A 15,474-nucleotide genomic window follows, 5' to 3' on the forward strand; every position below is an offset into this window, starting at 1 on the left:
TTTCGGCCTTGTTACCGCTTCCTTAATTTCGAAGGACAAAACGGCCTGTTCGCACAATGATAGGTAGAGACTTTTGAGAAATTATATACCTTTGCACTTAAGAAATGGTTCTTACAAGTAAATGATGATTGACAATGAGAGGGACTTTCTTCATCTAAACGACCGGCAACTGGTCAAAACTGAGCATTTATCGCATGTCGAAGTCTTCGAATGTTGCTGCTCTAACAGCTCACGCTAACTGAGTGGCTCTGAAGATAAATTAGTTTAGCGACTTTACGCCTAGTTTAACCTAAAACTAATTTCCTGATTAAATTTGTACAGGAGCTGATGTTAGGAGACCATTTTGAATCTGTAGGCTAGACATGGTGTGACCACGGACGCAGGATGAACCGCCTTGAGCAATCACGAGTATATGTTAATCTAGCGAGCTGATCTGCTATCATCAAGGAAGCCCTCTAGAAAAGGCTTGACAAAGACCACAGTTGGGTTTAGGCTTCACTTAAGTAAACAAGTTCCAAGGCGTACCGCATCATTCACTAGACTTTTTCTTTATGATATACATATGTCCATCCGAGTCGCGGCTGAGCATCACGACATACGGTGATATTTATACCAATATGATTTAAAGGACATCCTAGACAAGTGTAAGGCTTGACATGGATTTAATATAGTGTACTTTGTGTTAAGACACACAATTTTCCATTTTCTCCGGCACTGTTGCTTTGTATATGCTTATATATATATATATATATATTATATAAGTTCATTCCATAGAAACGGTTCAATGAAAAAACAAATTTATAAGCTACGTAGATCGCATTTATCAAACATAGACAGCCCAGCTATAATTGTTACGACGAATAAAAAACTATTTCAATAAATAATATAATATATCCAAATATAATATCCAAAATTGCTTCATATATAAACATAAATTCGTTTGCGAACACAGCTTAAATTATTGCTCAAATCGATTAATACAGGGTTGAAATGGTTATAATTCTAATATCTACATCTATAAACGCACGCGTGAACTGCGGCCATAGGCTTAGCATCTACACCTACGCCGTTAGAGAATAGGGCGCTGTCTACGCAATCGATTCATTTGGCTGCCAGAAGCTCGCTCTATAAAGAACTGCGTACACTAAGGAACAACTTGTCGAGAAGAACAGCCCCCTGAAAAAGTTTATCAGTAACTTCTGATTGGTACTAATTCTTTAGAATAGCTCAGTTCCTAAAATGAGTCAGCGTCATTCAAGGTCATCTAAGCACCACCACCACCACCACTGACATAAATCGAACGATCCTTGAGCATCCATAATATAATGCAATTGAATGATATAGACGAAAGTCGACGGTCGTTATCTAGAAGGCCCACTTTCTATATTATCTTTTTTCAAACGACCCAGTCACAATACGCCTTCCCCACATATTGTGTTACAGTTTCCTCACTGTTCCTTTACAATCGAAGGAAATTTAATTTGAGTAAGTGCCTTTGGTTTCGTTATTCCCGTGTTACCGTTTCGTTGGGCTGGCCGACCCAATTGGCCCACCCGCCTGCTCGTCTGGCATCGAGAAACATCGAATCCGTCTGTTCTGAATAAATCAACGATCGAGCAGTCGTGTCGCTCTCTGCTTTCTCAGTCGGTCCTCGCCTTCGTCCACACAGTTCCTGTCGGAAAAACATAAGCAACGGGATGGCTGCTATGCTAGTAGACTATGTGGTGCTGCTAAGCAAACCCAATGCCACCAATAACAGAAATCATTGCTAAGGGTTTATAGAGCAATGCTAATCACTCCAGCCCTTTAGAACAATGTGTTAGGTATAGTTAATGTCAACTTTTGTGAACGCTCGTAAGACGCCCAGCTCCATAGAAGAGTCATCGCAAGACACCAACGTCATATTTCAATTTAAGAAACTGAGTTCCGACGCGTTAATTGTATTGTTACTTATGAATTCTTTAATCCTTTTACAATCAAAATTTTGACTGACCCCACGTTGCATATTAAAACTTACGAATCCCTAGGATATTACCTAAACCTATTTATTGCATAATATACTAGTTTACATACAATGCGCGATCAACACACTCAGGACTACAGCGTTTATATCCGAGGACGCACAATTTTAATTGCACCAAATCAGGACAACTGGTAGTAGTTACTATATCGATTTATCATATTACTTCCTTCAACACTGTGCGACTTTTCGATGTTTTTTCGCATTAGTTGTTTATTCCTAAATATTATCTCCGGAGCAGACACTCATGCTATTGCTAGTTCACATCTGCGTAAAATCGTTTTCTCTTGATCAGGCCGACATAATGTTGTATCAGGTAATAAGGCCAGACCACAGATGCGCGCGAAGCGACGCTGCGCGCCGTGTGACAGGTTTGTTGCAGTTAGCTCAATCCGTCAAGTTTTTTTGCATCAGTGACATAGACGCAGTCCCTCACTACTCTCAGCGGCGTGTTCTTGCTTTCATTTGATATAGTTGTCAGTCGCCTGGAAAAGGGCATCGCGAGATCGACACACGGGAACTACATTCCTCTGTGGCGTACAGATACACACCGGTCTTCATAACTAACAATATGGGCCATGTATCAGGAAAAAGCTCGCCAAAGGAGCAGTTACTGCACGAGTTCAGTCGACACGGAAGCACCCGTGCCGACCGTCGTCCTGTGGTCTGAATTTTGCCAAATACGAGGTACTAATCCTCATAGCGGCGGGCGTTCCAGCTGAACCGCTTTACTCGCTCACGTCTGTCGTGTTTTCTACAGACTCCCAACTAGAGAGCGGCGCAGGCCGCACTACAGGCAAATAAGCACACAGCAAAGCGAAGCAATAAAAATCGGATTTGCTACAACTTCCCTCCGTCGAACCCCGTCAGCGTCAGAAATCAGCGGAAATCACAGTAGTGGCAGGTGTGGTTTGGTGCTTTCTCTGACGGTTAAAACGGTTACAGCAGCGCTTGTTGGCGCAGCTCCTGGACGGGCAGCGGCGCGGTTTCTATAGTTGGCACCGCAGGACTGTAGCAGCAGCAGACACTGCCATCGGCCCCATGTCTGTCTCTGACTGAGTTCCAACGATTTCCTCTCACCCGTCTTCGTCGTACGAAACGAATGAACGAGGACAACAAGCAGAGCTAGTGAGCCGCTGGCAAGCAGGCTCCTGCAGCCGTTGCACCCGCAAGCGCAAACGTCTCTTTTGGAGTGAGGGCTATCCCAGTCGGAGCAAACAGTCTGAAGGTAGCTGCTTTGGATGATGGTGAACCGTGGATATAGAAGGTAAAGGCACTGGGTATGTCGGATGGTGGAGCAGGGTTTTGGCGATCTCCGAATCCAACCACAATGTGCATTTCTATACTGAGGCTTCTTTCGCTCGTGTTCGGTGGCTGACGCTTGAATAGAACGACGAAGGTCGCCTGACACGACGCATCGTTCGTTTTTGAACTCCCGTTAGGAGCATGCCTTTATTCCTGGTAGATTCTATGAATTAAACGGACTCCGTGCTGCTGGGACGAATGTTGGAGGTCCTAGAGAACTCAGGATGGAATTGGGGTGGAGCTTCTACCTTTCCGTCCTGCGTGGATCTGTCTATCCGTGTACGCGAGACTGTGCTTATTCGTCAGGGACGCCTGATGTCTTGTTAAAAAGCTGGTGGGGCGCAGTGTTGTGCGTAACGATGGTGGCACAGGTTTCTGGCTTTGAACACGACTGTTTTTTTTCCTTTTTTTTCTGTTTTCAGAGCTACATACGATGGCACTACTTTGAAGAATAACTGGCTATTGCGTCTGCCGCACAGTTGTGCCTTCCTCGCTGATGAAATTGAACCATTGAAGACAAACCACTCGAGCAATGAAGAAATAATACGTTATAGTGTTGATTGTCTCAATGGTATTATTCGTAACTCAAACCCCATAAAGTGCAATCTCCTATCCAGAATTTTCGACACAATGACGCCGTGTAAAACATATTTCGTGTATACGCTTCATAGATAAATGTTATAGAAAGAAAAGTTCCATTATGAAACACCTAAATTCTCAAGAGTATCGTTTAAGAAAACTAGATGATTACCAATCAACATACCCATGAAATCAAAAAGGAAGCTTTTGTTTGTACGGCATTCTCTTCTAACTATGCCAAACACGCAGTAGCTGACAAATACTTTTTGCAAGTAACACGAGTGCTTCGTGCGAGATTATTATTCAGTACAACACAAATGCGTAGAGTAATTTGCATTATTTTCGCTAATTATCTAACTAATTATTTGTTAGGCTATGAGAAAGATAATTATGTGACATCGAAGTAAAAAAAAAAAGGTTTCGTTCGTCCTGTCTGGATAAACTTGTATTTTGAAATGCAACATCACCAACCGGAAAATGTGTATTCGTGTTGTCTGAAAATCTCACGCTTTTATCCGGATCAACAGTATTTGCCTCAGGATTCGAGAAAAGCAAATGCTTTTCTGACAATTATCTAGGAAAAGACAAAATTTATTTATAGGGTGACTATTAGAAGTGAAGCTGCCAACAACTGCTGCAAGGGCCACATCATTAGAGAAGCCTGAAGAATTTACATCCTGATATATGTAGCGATATAACGGGCCTTTGCTAACAGAATGTGTAGATAGGCTTATCAGTCGGCAGACTCAATGTTAGGCAATAGGTTGACGCTTCTTAGACTTCATTAGTGAACCTCCATCCTAATCGGTGTGAGGATTACTTTCTGACAATTATATTCTAAAATCGATACATTTTTTCATTCATCTTCAGTAAGGTAGGCCATCGCTAATTCGAAGACCACATTAATCTTCAATCCAAAACAAAGCACATTCTTAAAATTTTCGCTGAGATGTGTTGCTATAAAACATTCTGAAGTTTAAAAAAGAAACTACACCTATATAGACTTTACATGCAAGGCTGGCAGCTGGATTTGGGATCATTGGAGCTGGTTGACGACGAAAAGTTCTTGTTGAGCACTTTCAAAGCGCGTACGATAATTCATTTTAACCCATTTATCTCGTTTAATTGAACCCCAATTTACCAAGAAAGAAAGTACGTGAGGAGGGAAGGAGCTCCGCTTCAAGTCATCTGTAACGCTACCTATCGAACAGGAACAATATTACATTTTTTAGATATTCAACAGTTCCCAATGTAATAGTTACCGTTTCGCCCCCAATGATCCGCCAAACCAACGTTTTCATATAACAGATGCCACAGGAGTAACACTAGCTTCTATAAAGTAATTGTTTAGTTGGGACTGAGCTGACCCAACCACCGCCGTTAGAAGCCACCAATACACTGTAGGATATGTAAGCCTAGTTAATCGAATCGCTTTGCGCCTGATTTAGGCCCGAGACGAAACGCAGCTGGTTGGAGCGAAGTCGCAAGAAAGATTTCGTCTACCTACGCCTTAGACTTGACAGCAAATTCTGTGACATTATCGCTTGCCCGAGTCACACATGTACGATTCACATTCAAGGACGAACCTTTATACAAATAAATGTTATTGCGGCCGCTCCGATTGCTACGAACAGCGGTAAGTTATCAGGCGGGATAGCGGCGGTACGTGGAGCCTGTTTTAACGAGAAGGCGTCGCCTCATTACCTCACTTTGTTGATAGGACAAAGAGTTAGATGAAGATACGTAAGAAGATAAAAACGAATCGAAGTACGTCGCTCTACTACCACCCAATGTTGTTGTTAGTGGCTTGAGGTAATGACAAACGCTAACCAGCAGCGTTGAAAGACAGCAGACTCTAGAAAATATCAAATATAATATTAAGGAGTTTATTCTGATTTGCATCGCATATTTATCAGCGTGCAGAAGTTGGCGAGAATAGTAAAATGTAAGGAAGTAGTAAATAAGAACAATTACCTCAAAATGGGGTATCTCCTAAATCTGTGAAGGAAACGTGAGTCACTGTGAAACAAGATCCTAGCAAACAAAGCAAACATTCAATACTATCGCATTGTTTCGGCTGGCTGTAACAGAATACAAGTTACCTAGCAGCAGCCGTTTTCCTTTAACCAAAATATAAGAGTGTCCAATTCAGGTATAGCGTTTGTTGGGAGCAGTCATTCGAATAAGGAGTTTCGGATCAGGGCACAAAACTCGTTTTCAGGCCTGATGATTGGACTACCTTCATTCAGGGTTCAGCGCAAATCAACCCACTTTATTTCGTTCAGTAATATTATTGTTACTATTGCTGTGAAGGGTGACAGCTGTTTTTTCAATCAATAGGACTTCAAACGTATCATTCTTCTAACTTTACAGTCACCCTTCAATATATCAGAAGGTGAACTCCCATCAAAGAAAGGAAAAATCATCTCTTCTGAACCTAAAACATTTGAATATAAAAATGGCTAGAATACAAAAAGACAAAGCAAAATTGCAATAAGCAAGAGGACAGACTGATTTTCCTGTACTTGTAAAACCTTTATCGTCACATCATCGTGTTATCTAAATAGTGACCGTATCTTCGTTTTGCTCCATTTGAAAAATCGTCTTCGTTATATTAAATTGGACCGTATAGAATTTGAGCTTCTTCATAAAAAAAAACAAAAAAAAAATACAGCATTTAATTTAAAGTAGTAAAAAAACACATTAATTTATTATGTATCCACCGTGACGCTCCACGACCTTCTCTCATCTATTAATAACTTTGTCTTGTTTAAAATCTGGTATTGAATTTAGTTTTGTGACCCTCTTCACTGTGAACTATACAATTATTCATTTTATTTGCCAATCAACATCGAAACAAAGTTCAGAGGACGTGATGGGCACAAAAGAATTATCAACTCAAATTCTTGCAGGGCGGCCTTTGCTATATGCGGAGCATTTGTGCCCATAGGGCCTTTTTTTGTTGAGCAATTGGGCCATACACGGCTCTTTCTTAATCATTGCATCCTTTTCAAATATTTGACAGTTAAAAACCTTTCCACCTCATCAAACGGAAATTATTGTCTTTTTGAGACGAAGATCCGGTTTAACACTGGGCTCTGGCGGCCTTGCGGAGCTACCCATTAGCGAAGACACTGCTTTTTGTTTTAGAGGGAAATTTTCTATAGAGACTTGTCATTTGGCTGCCAATGGCGGGTAAGATGTATTTCTGGATTCAGTACGTACATCAAAATTCTTAATCCATGAATAGATTTCATGTGTCTATCGGCAGTCTTATTTAGGTCATTCATACTCAGTCTGTCCGCTCGCCTTATGTGCGCTGTGTTTGCTGGTCGTCTTCCTTTGGAGGTATTCATCGGTCTTAAATGGCTCATTGGGGTGGAGTGTAGCTCCCAACACCGAGATGCCATTTTTGAACTTTGCAAATCAGTTTTGAGCAGTCCTCTTTGTTTGACAGTCCTTGCTGTACACGGCACAAAGATCTCGAACTGTATAGACAAAATCAATGTCGGATATACCCTTTCTTTCGTCTGAAAGCATCACCTATGTAGCCAGAAATCATCATAAGATTTCGTTCGTTGCACACAGAAATTGCAACGGGTTTTCATAGTAGAAAGCGCCTTCAGACGATGTATAGAAGTAAAAAGCCACCGAAACGGAAAAAAGCGAGGGAAGCATTGAAAAAAAAAACAAAAATACTTTCAACCTAATATATGTGGCGTTAGACTTAGTCCGCCTCTGGGTCGGCTGCAAACACAGCCCGGACACCAAGCCTTCTATTCACAAGCATCGGATGCTAGCTTCGATTATGGCCAGAGGGTTAGCATTAAAGATTTTTTTTAATTATTCTAATTTTCAATTTCGGTTCTTTTTTGATTAGCGTCAATATCATTACACTCCTTACTAGTCCTTACTTTGCCACAGGTATCGGTGCCCATTGTAGGGGTACAGAGGGACCTTCGTAGTATTATGTATGCGAACTAGAAGAATTTAATTTAGAGGGCTGTTGGTGCATACACCTCTCCGTGCGTAATCCCTCGCGCCACAGCGAAGTTTCAAATATAAGCTGCACACATTAACGTGCTTGCATAGGACGGAGGGCTATACATGTGATAATGTATATATATACGTCCTTCAGTATAAAACGCGACATAATGAATTCTAACCTTTGGTGCGTCTTGCTTTAGTTCTCTCATTTTGAAACTATGCACCATTACCTATTACCATTTACCACTCAGCCATTCCACTGCTGTGTAAGTTTTAGGCACAGAAGTCTATGAAGTCTTGAAAAGTAGTTTTAACGTCGTTTTGAAACTTCAATAATTTTCCCATTAGAAAGTTGCCAAAATTTTGAAAATGGATGAAAACAATGCCTGTGTGGATAACAGAGGGTCTACAACTGTAACAGTTCTATATTAGCCGACGTGATTCTTATAAAGTTAATATAAGAACGGCTCACTTGTGTGTTTCACTAAGCTTGATTATTTAATCCGGAGTTTTTCATGATCCTCTCTAAACTTGAACAGTTCATTTTTAACCTTAATTGACTAACCAGAGCTCATCGAATAGATACTATGTACTTTTGCATCATCTGCTTTAAAGTGACGTTCTGCCGGCTTACTTGCATGGGCCGTGAGCGATAACCATCGACGATCTATTTTTCATCACAGATCATTATAATTCGGTGCGAGATTTGCAAAGAAAAACAAAGCCTCTGTTTTTTTTCTCGTTCAAATCATAAAATTAATTTGTTTCATTGTTTGTCTTAATTTGACCAAGATGAATAATTATAGTATTTTTGTATACATTAAACCTTAATGCTAATGTACATGCAATTCGCGATAGCTTGTTTCGTAACGCAGCTCTCAGCCTTTCGTTATCTATTTTCTCTAGTGAGGTTCTTCCACGAGTCTTATTTTCGGATTCAAAATTTCCTTGCCGGAATGTTCTGAATAAATGGTTCAGAGTGCAACCTATGCCGAATACAAAACTGATACAACTAACTGTTCCTGCCGTTGTGATTTTATGATGAAAATCAGATTCGCTAATCACTCGAACTTTTTATTCTTCATGGCGCAGTACAAATCGTCTCAGATCTTAAAGACTATAAAGGCCTTTCAAATACTTAAAAAAGAGGTCATGAAACGTCGCGACAGCTTGAAATAGAATATGAATTTTTGTCACGTTTTACGCTAAACGACCCAACACATTATATGGCATACTTATCCCACAGTACTCGTCCTGCTAAGCTTGTTTACTTGCCATTTTCTCAACGTTGCGACATTGTCATGCATTATTACCATGCACGTTTCGGCTACAATATTTGCTTTTAGAAAAAGTATTAACAGTTTTTATAAGCTAGGTAACTTTCGAGTGTCGTATCTCGAATGATATAAACGCAAGAGTTAAACTAAACCGACATGCCAGTGGCCATGATATCGCCAAGTAAGTATCCACTACCAAATAAATATAAATAGTTTTCGGGTTTAAAAAAGCTACTGATGAACGAATAGAGTCCACAGTATTATCATCTTCCAAGTTCTATACTACACGCTCTACCCACAAAAATTAAATCAGACCATTCCTAACTCGACTGACCGAAAAAAAAAAATAGATCACATACAAGTATAACGTACAAATAAAAGAATATCCTCCATAGGCTGTGGAAGGATTCAAAAATGGCGCCAAACAAAGTGATGCTATTTGTCTGCTGGGATTGGGAAAGAATCGCAATATGATCTGGTGTCCGCTAACAAAGCGGCTGATTTGATCAACAAGTGACCGGACTACAACATGCCATCGAAAGAGAGACCTGGTAAGTTATTATAACAATGCAGGACTACATACACCTTTAGTTATCTGGAAGAATGGGAAATTTGAATTTATCTGCCGTACAACTTGGATCTTTCATCATCACACACTATCAGTCGCTACAAACCTTATTTTAACTTAGTTTTAATAGGACGATGCAAAAATCACTTGCCACAATTTTTCGTCGAAAAACCACACAAATTTTACAGTGACGAGTTTACTTACTGATAGTTTAGTTTTTATTTGTTTTCAAATACAAAAAAATATGCGCTTTGACGTTGGTACGTTCAGTGTCTTTTCGACAACCCTATATATACATATATTCCGCGTCTTCACAATTGTTAGCACCCTATTATTTCGTTTTGTCTATATAATCGATGTCTGCTTTTTCCAAATTTACAGTAAGACGTGTGGGTTGACATTTGTATGAGCACGCATGCTGATTCATCTATCATCGAACTACACTGAGCATCATACTCTGAGTTCTCTAGTCTGTAGAGGCCATTTTAATGGCTATCCCTTGTGGTCTCGATGGATCGTTGCCTATCCGTCGATTTATTTTACTAGTTTGAACACAAGACGATATATGTATATTCGATATTCGACTTCCAAGTGAAAGTCAGACAGTATGATATCAATATAAGCAGCACAATTAAAGAGAGTCTAAAAATAATTGTTATACGGTGTTTCTTATTCATTATGCATCACAGTCTCATGACAGTATTGGGTTCGATATTATGGGTCGCGATTGTTAAATTGTTGTGGCGACAACCTATTAAGGACCATCTGCTTGTTGAGTCTTCCCTTGAGCTAATTGCAATGTTGATCCAGGTGGCACATGACAGCCGGATGTCAAACTAACCAAATGGAATAAGGTGATTTTGGCTGATTGAGGATGCCTAATATCATAAGACACTATACAATAAAAAATATATGTTTGCCTTACAGTTTTTTTGCGTCTCTTTGTAGATCGGTGGGCAAAAAGGCACTAGGTATGAAAACAGTTCGACTGCATGAAGTAGGAGTAAACGCCTGAGCGGCTCAGAACAGTGCGGTCGAATAGAAGTTTCGCCGCCCATCTCATAGTACAGTTAGCTAGGAGGTTAGCTATGATATTTTGGTATACTTAGTAGCAGCAACAAGTTTTACAGAATGTGAAAACCTTACGTACATCTCGTTCTGTAAACACAAACGATTTCTGCACCCCCAACTCTATATTATTTGAGATGGCTCACCATATCGATAACTGTGGCCACCGCAGCTTCCATTACTGCCGCCGTTGAGCCCCCACCTTTGCCGATGTATTGTAGCTTGTCTACTCGAAAATAAGCACCAGCCTTGCGTTTGATTCTATGCTGTCGACGTTGCCGCAAACAACGCTGGTGGCGCTCAAGGCTTGTCCGCCACTGTCCAGTGCATAATCGGTGCAAATGAAGCCTTGATGCCCCAGTACATCCACTAGGACAGAACGAAAACACACATGGATGCAGCGGCACACGGGTTACGCACGTTACGCACTTGGCCACTGGACTGCAGTCTGCTTTGCTGTTGTTTACTAAGCTGCTGTTGTAAAGGTTCTTCTTCGCAAGATTCTGGTTAACTCGCAATAGCAGTCGAGGTCACGAAGAAAAAGAAAAAAAGTTATGATGTTTTATGGGGTCTTCATGCATCCGCACGCGCTAGTAACCATGTCACGGCAGTGATTAACGAGAATGCTTCCGAGTACTTGGGCCTATTCAACTGGTATCGTTTGTCAACTGTTAGGTTTATGCAAGATTGGACTCCTGTGAAAATGATTAGAATTCGAACTAATAGAAAGACTGAAGAATGATTGTTTGGGTAAAAGGAGAACTTAGCAAGTGATAATTAAAAAACTATCTATGAGTAGAAATTTAAGTCCGGAGCGACCACTGGCTCATACGTAGAAGCATTAATAGATGTACATGTGCGGCGTCCAAAGCTATCCTTTCTGTCTTTGCAAGTCTGTAGGGGATCATGGGCATATAGGAATTTCGGAAAAATTCAAAGGAATTTGTTACTTTCATTGATTTATCGAGCAGCCATGAACTCAGGAGAGAATAAGGCGACTGCTGACTAGTTCTATACCCTGGCCCTACTAGGTACTTAAGCCCAAGCTCACTTACTTATTGTAGGTCCATCATAATTCCACAAAGCTTCCGCTAACTCCACACGGGCACACGATATAAACGAGAGAGAAGGTACCAATATGACCGTTTTCTTCAAATTAACATTGCAAAATCGTGCTCTGTTTCGAACACGAATTGAACACAAACGTTTGAACCGATGAAAAGCATTAAGTCAGCCATCCGTCTATGAAGATTTGGCGTACATAGGTCGAACGCACCCTCGATCAGTAAGTTCTGTGAATGTGGACATTTCTCTAAGAAAACTCGAGCTATGAAAAAAAATGTGGTCTCATAAATATTTAAATAAACAAAGACTCAAATAAACTATTTAAGAATAATCAATTCAAAAATAACGGCACTTTTGACACTAATAGTTTTGCAAATATTCTCCTGATGCTTGAGACGAGCCAAAATATTTTTGACATCAAAATAAGTGGGCTATTGATGTTATCTATTACTGTGCTTAAGCAGCGTACCACATGCTAGCACTAATGATTTTGACTCGATTACTGAACTTCGCAGTTGAAATTATTATATAAATTTAGAGATCCGCAAAGCGCTCCCTGGTGCCTCAATCTGACTGCATCGAATCGTTCGGACAAAAAAAAAACTTTCTAACTAAGTTCTTGCTACTGAGCTGACTTTCTATTTGTGTACAGATGCACGTGTACATACTTATGAACGTGTACGCGGAAAGAAAGCCAACATACATGCGTTGTTCAAAGCCAAACCAGAGATGGCCCTACCACCTGCTTACAAGATATGTCCAGTACGATGCTTGCCGTCATGGTTTCTTTTTCTTGATCCTTCAGCCAGACAATTGTTTCTGAAAATCGAACTACTGCCCTTCCTGTTGCTGCCTGTGTTTGTAGCTTAGCTGGCGCTGATTCCTATAGACGTTCGAAAAATCTCTTTAGGACATTTTAATAAATCGCCAGAGTTCAGGATGGGACCGCTTCAATTTTCGGAGGTGTTGCTATTGCAGACGCTGCTAGCCGCCGCTAGTTTAACAGAACATTTCTTGTTCGTCTAGTCGTTCGTGTCTTGAGGTTTGGCTTGACAGCGGACTCCTAATGTAGCTTTGCTTTTTCTCATCGTCAATCAGACCCAGAGCAGAGCTTTCTAGATGTTCTCGGAGAAGTCTGCTCATTTTTCACCAGAAAGCGAATATTATAGTTCCTTTCCTTCGTTCTTTGCCATAGCATGCCATACTCTCTGTCAACGTCCTCTTTTCTTTAGGTGTGCAGCGTTGTACTGTTTTTATTTTCGGTAATAACTTTGATAGTCTTGGATAACTAATAATATATAGATATAGGTATTTAGGGCAGATTACGCTTAAATGTAATACATCTTGATATATTCTAGTAGAAAATTATTCACTTCGCAGTCGTCGTATTTTAAAAGCCAACGATTTAAGGATTAAAGCAAGAGGTAAAGTATAATGAGTTTTCTATGCGAGCTGCTCTAAGATTATTCCCGTCACTACCATACACGAGCTTGGCAACGCTGTTGCCTTGAAGGGTGCAAAATTATAGACAAAAATATAATTAACGTTCGATGTTTCTGTCACAGAGTGACATCTTTATATAAGCGTAATCTCAGTCAATACAAATTGTTACGTTAAATATTCTTTTAAGGATATCGATAACCCTTAGCCACTTGATTTGATCGTCCTAGATTCACATTAAAACAGTATTGAAATAATAGGACATGATTCCGATTACACCACACCGCTGCATTTCTATGATATCCCTGTTTCTAGACCGCTGGAGGTCAGTCCCATATCATCAGCTTGGCTACATTCGATAAGCTGCATAAATTTGCAATTGAACGATTTTTCCGATGATTCAGCACGGATTAGAGAAAACATGTTCATCAATAAATTGCTACGCCTATGATCACATGGTGACTATTTACTATAAATAGACCATATAATCTCGTAGTGCTCCTCATAGGTAGGTCCTTCTCGTAAGTTCGAATCAGCTTACTTACAGACCCGATTTTACTCACCTCTACACGCGGTAATCCTACACGCGGAACTAAACTTTCTAAATGTCAGACCAATTTTCCCCTTCTGACAAAGTCATCACTTGTCGCAAACGTTCGAAAGATAAAAAAAAACATCTAAAAAAAAAACGAGCTAGATTAGTCGTTTAATCTTTATGGCATCTGTTTCGCCGTCGCGCTACGGAGCACCTCGAAAACCTTTTGTGAATAATTTATTGTAGTTTTTATTCTTTTTCATTATAGGAAAGGGAAGCTTTTTACCACCATCCTCTGTCTTCCTGGTAGGCAGTGAGAAGTGATTCAAAGCAAATTATTATTAGGGAAATAAGCGCTGGTTATTAGAGTATGGTGAGGCCGATATTTGATGCTGGTGAGCGGCTTCTATGTGCAACGTGTGGACAAAACAGGGTGGCTTTATTCATACTGCTTCAGTTTATAAAGAATAGCAAGCGGGGTGAGAATGAGCTCTCATAAAAGCTGGATTTGTGTTGTTGTGTTAGTACAACAATGGCTGTTGTTTAGCACTCAGCCATGATATTTGTCTAGTCGTAACACCCTTCTATGATAGACATTTTTAGGACGGGTAACCGAAAAGCAGTTTCAAATGGCACGGATATTGGTGCACCGTGACGTTTTGGTGCGCCACCTCAAAGACAGAAAATCATAATAAATCTGATCTTATAGATACGAAACATCTGTATGTCATTTGGCTTAGTCTATCTGAAAGTATTCACAGTTCAGTAAACTCGAACAATTTTCTAAACATTTATAACAAACTGTACATAGCATCATGTACAAATAGCACAAAAGACAGAAACGAGCCTTCCTCTATATGCCGTATAATAGAGACCATATGCAAATTTTGGTAATTTGCGTCATATACCTCTGCGTGTTATTTTCAGCTAAAAAACGCTAGAAAATATTTAGAACGACGGAGCGAGCCGATAAATAGCTTCCCGTTTCAAGCCTGTCTTCGTATTAATAACCAACTGTTTAACAGCGGTTGATTAAAATTGAATTTATAGAAGAAACGCCACTCGTTTTATCTGTCCCGCGAACCTTCCAGCCAATCAGTAGTCCTGACTATCTCTACAGAGCGACACATGTTTCTTTTTTTAATGCGTCCGAAGTATCAGTATGTGTAAGTGAGACACTTAAACCTAGCAGTTGCAGATGTGAGAAGGGTAGAGAACCGATTGTATTCCGATGTTTTATGGTCAGCGGACTTCCGAACGGAATGGGATCGAAAACGCATTCGCAATGAAGCACGGTCGTAAGGAAAATAATAGCAAGGCCTCATTACATTATTCTGTAGGCAACCGAATAGAAATGGCAGAAACGTGTGCCATTTCAATGCATCCTTATATATGGAACCTTGCATAAATAAAAGGTCTGTGATTCTTACAAAAAAGCCTATCGTATTTGCTCCGAACGAATGAAAATCAAACAGAAAGTATTACTTAGAGCAATATGCGATAAATTCAAAACAGCCCTGCGTACGCAAACTGAATGAAGTCATTTAATGTACGAAAATTTTCACGATAAACTGATGTCCCAAACATAAACTAGTGAGCTTGAATGATCACCTATCAAACGTCACTTGGA

The 15,474-nt window shown here is 40.2% G+C and overlaps 1 long non-coding RNA gene across 1 annotated transcript; it reads left to right on the plus strand.

Moving 5' to 3' along the window:
* The first annotated feature begins 9,569 nt into the window (after window positions 1-9,569).
* LOC111266076 (uncharacterized) lies at window positions 9,570-10,662 on the plus strand. Its single transcript, XR_002683855.2, has 2 exons — window positions 9,570-9,719; window positions 10,118-10,662. It is a non-coding gene; the product is annotated as an uncharacterized LOC111266076 (long non-coding RNA).
* The last annotated feature ends 4,812 nt before the right edge of the window (window positions 10,663-15,474 follow it).

The sequence above is a fragment of the Varroa jacobsoni genome, unplaced genomic scaffold, assembly GCF_002532875.2.
Source record: "Varroa jacobsoni isolate VJ856 unplaced genomic scaffold, vjacob_1.0 scaffold_1049, whole genome shotgun sequence".
Classification (NCBI taxonomy): Eukaryota; Metazoa; Arthropoda; class Arachnida; order Mesostigmata; family Varroidae; genus Varroa; species Varroa jacobsoni.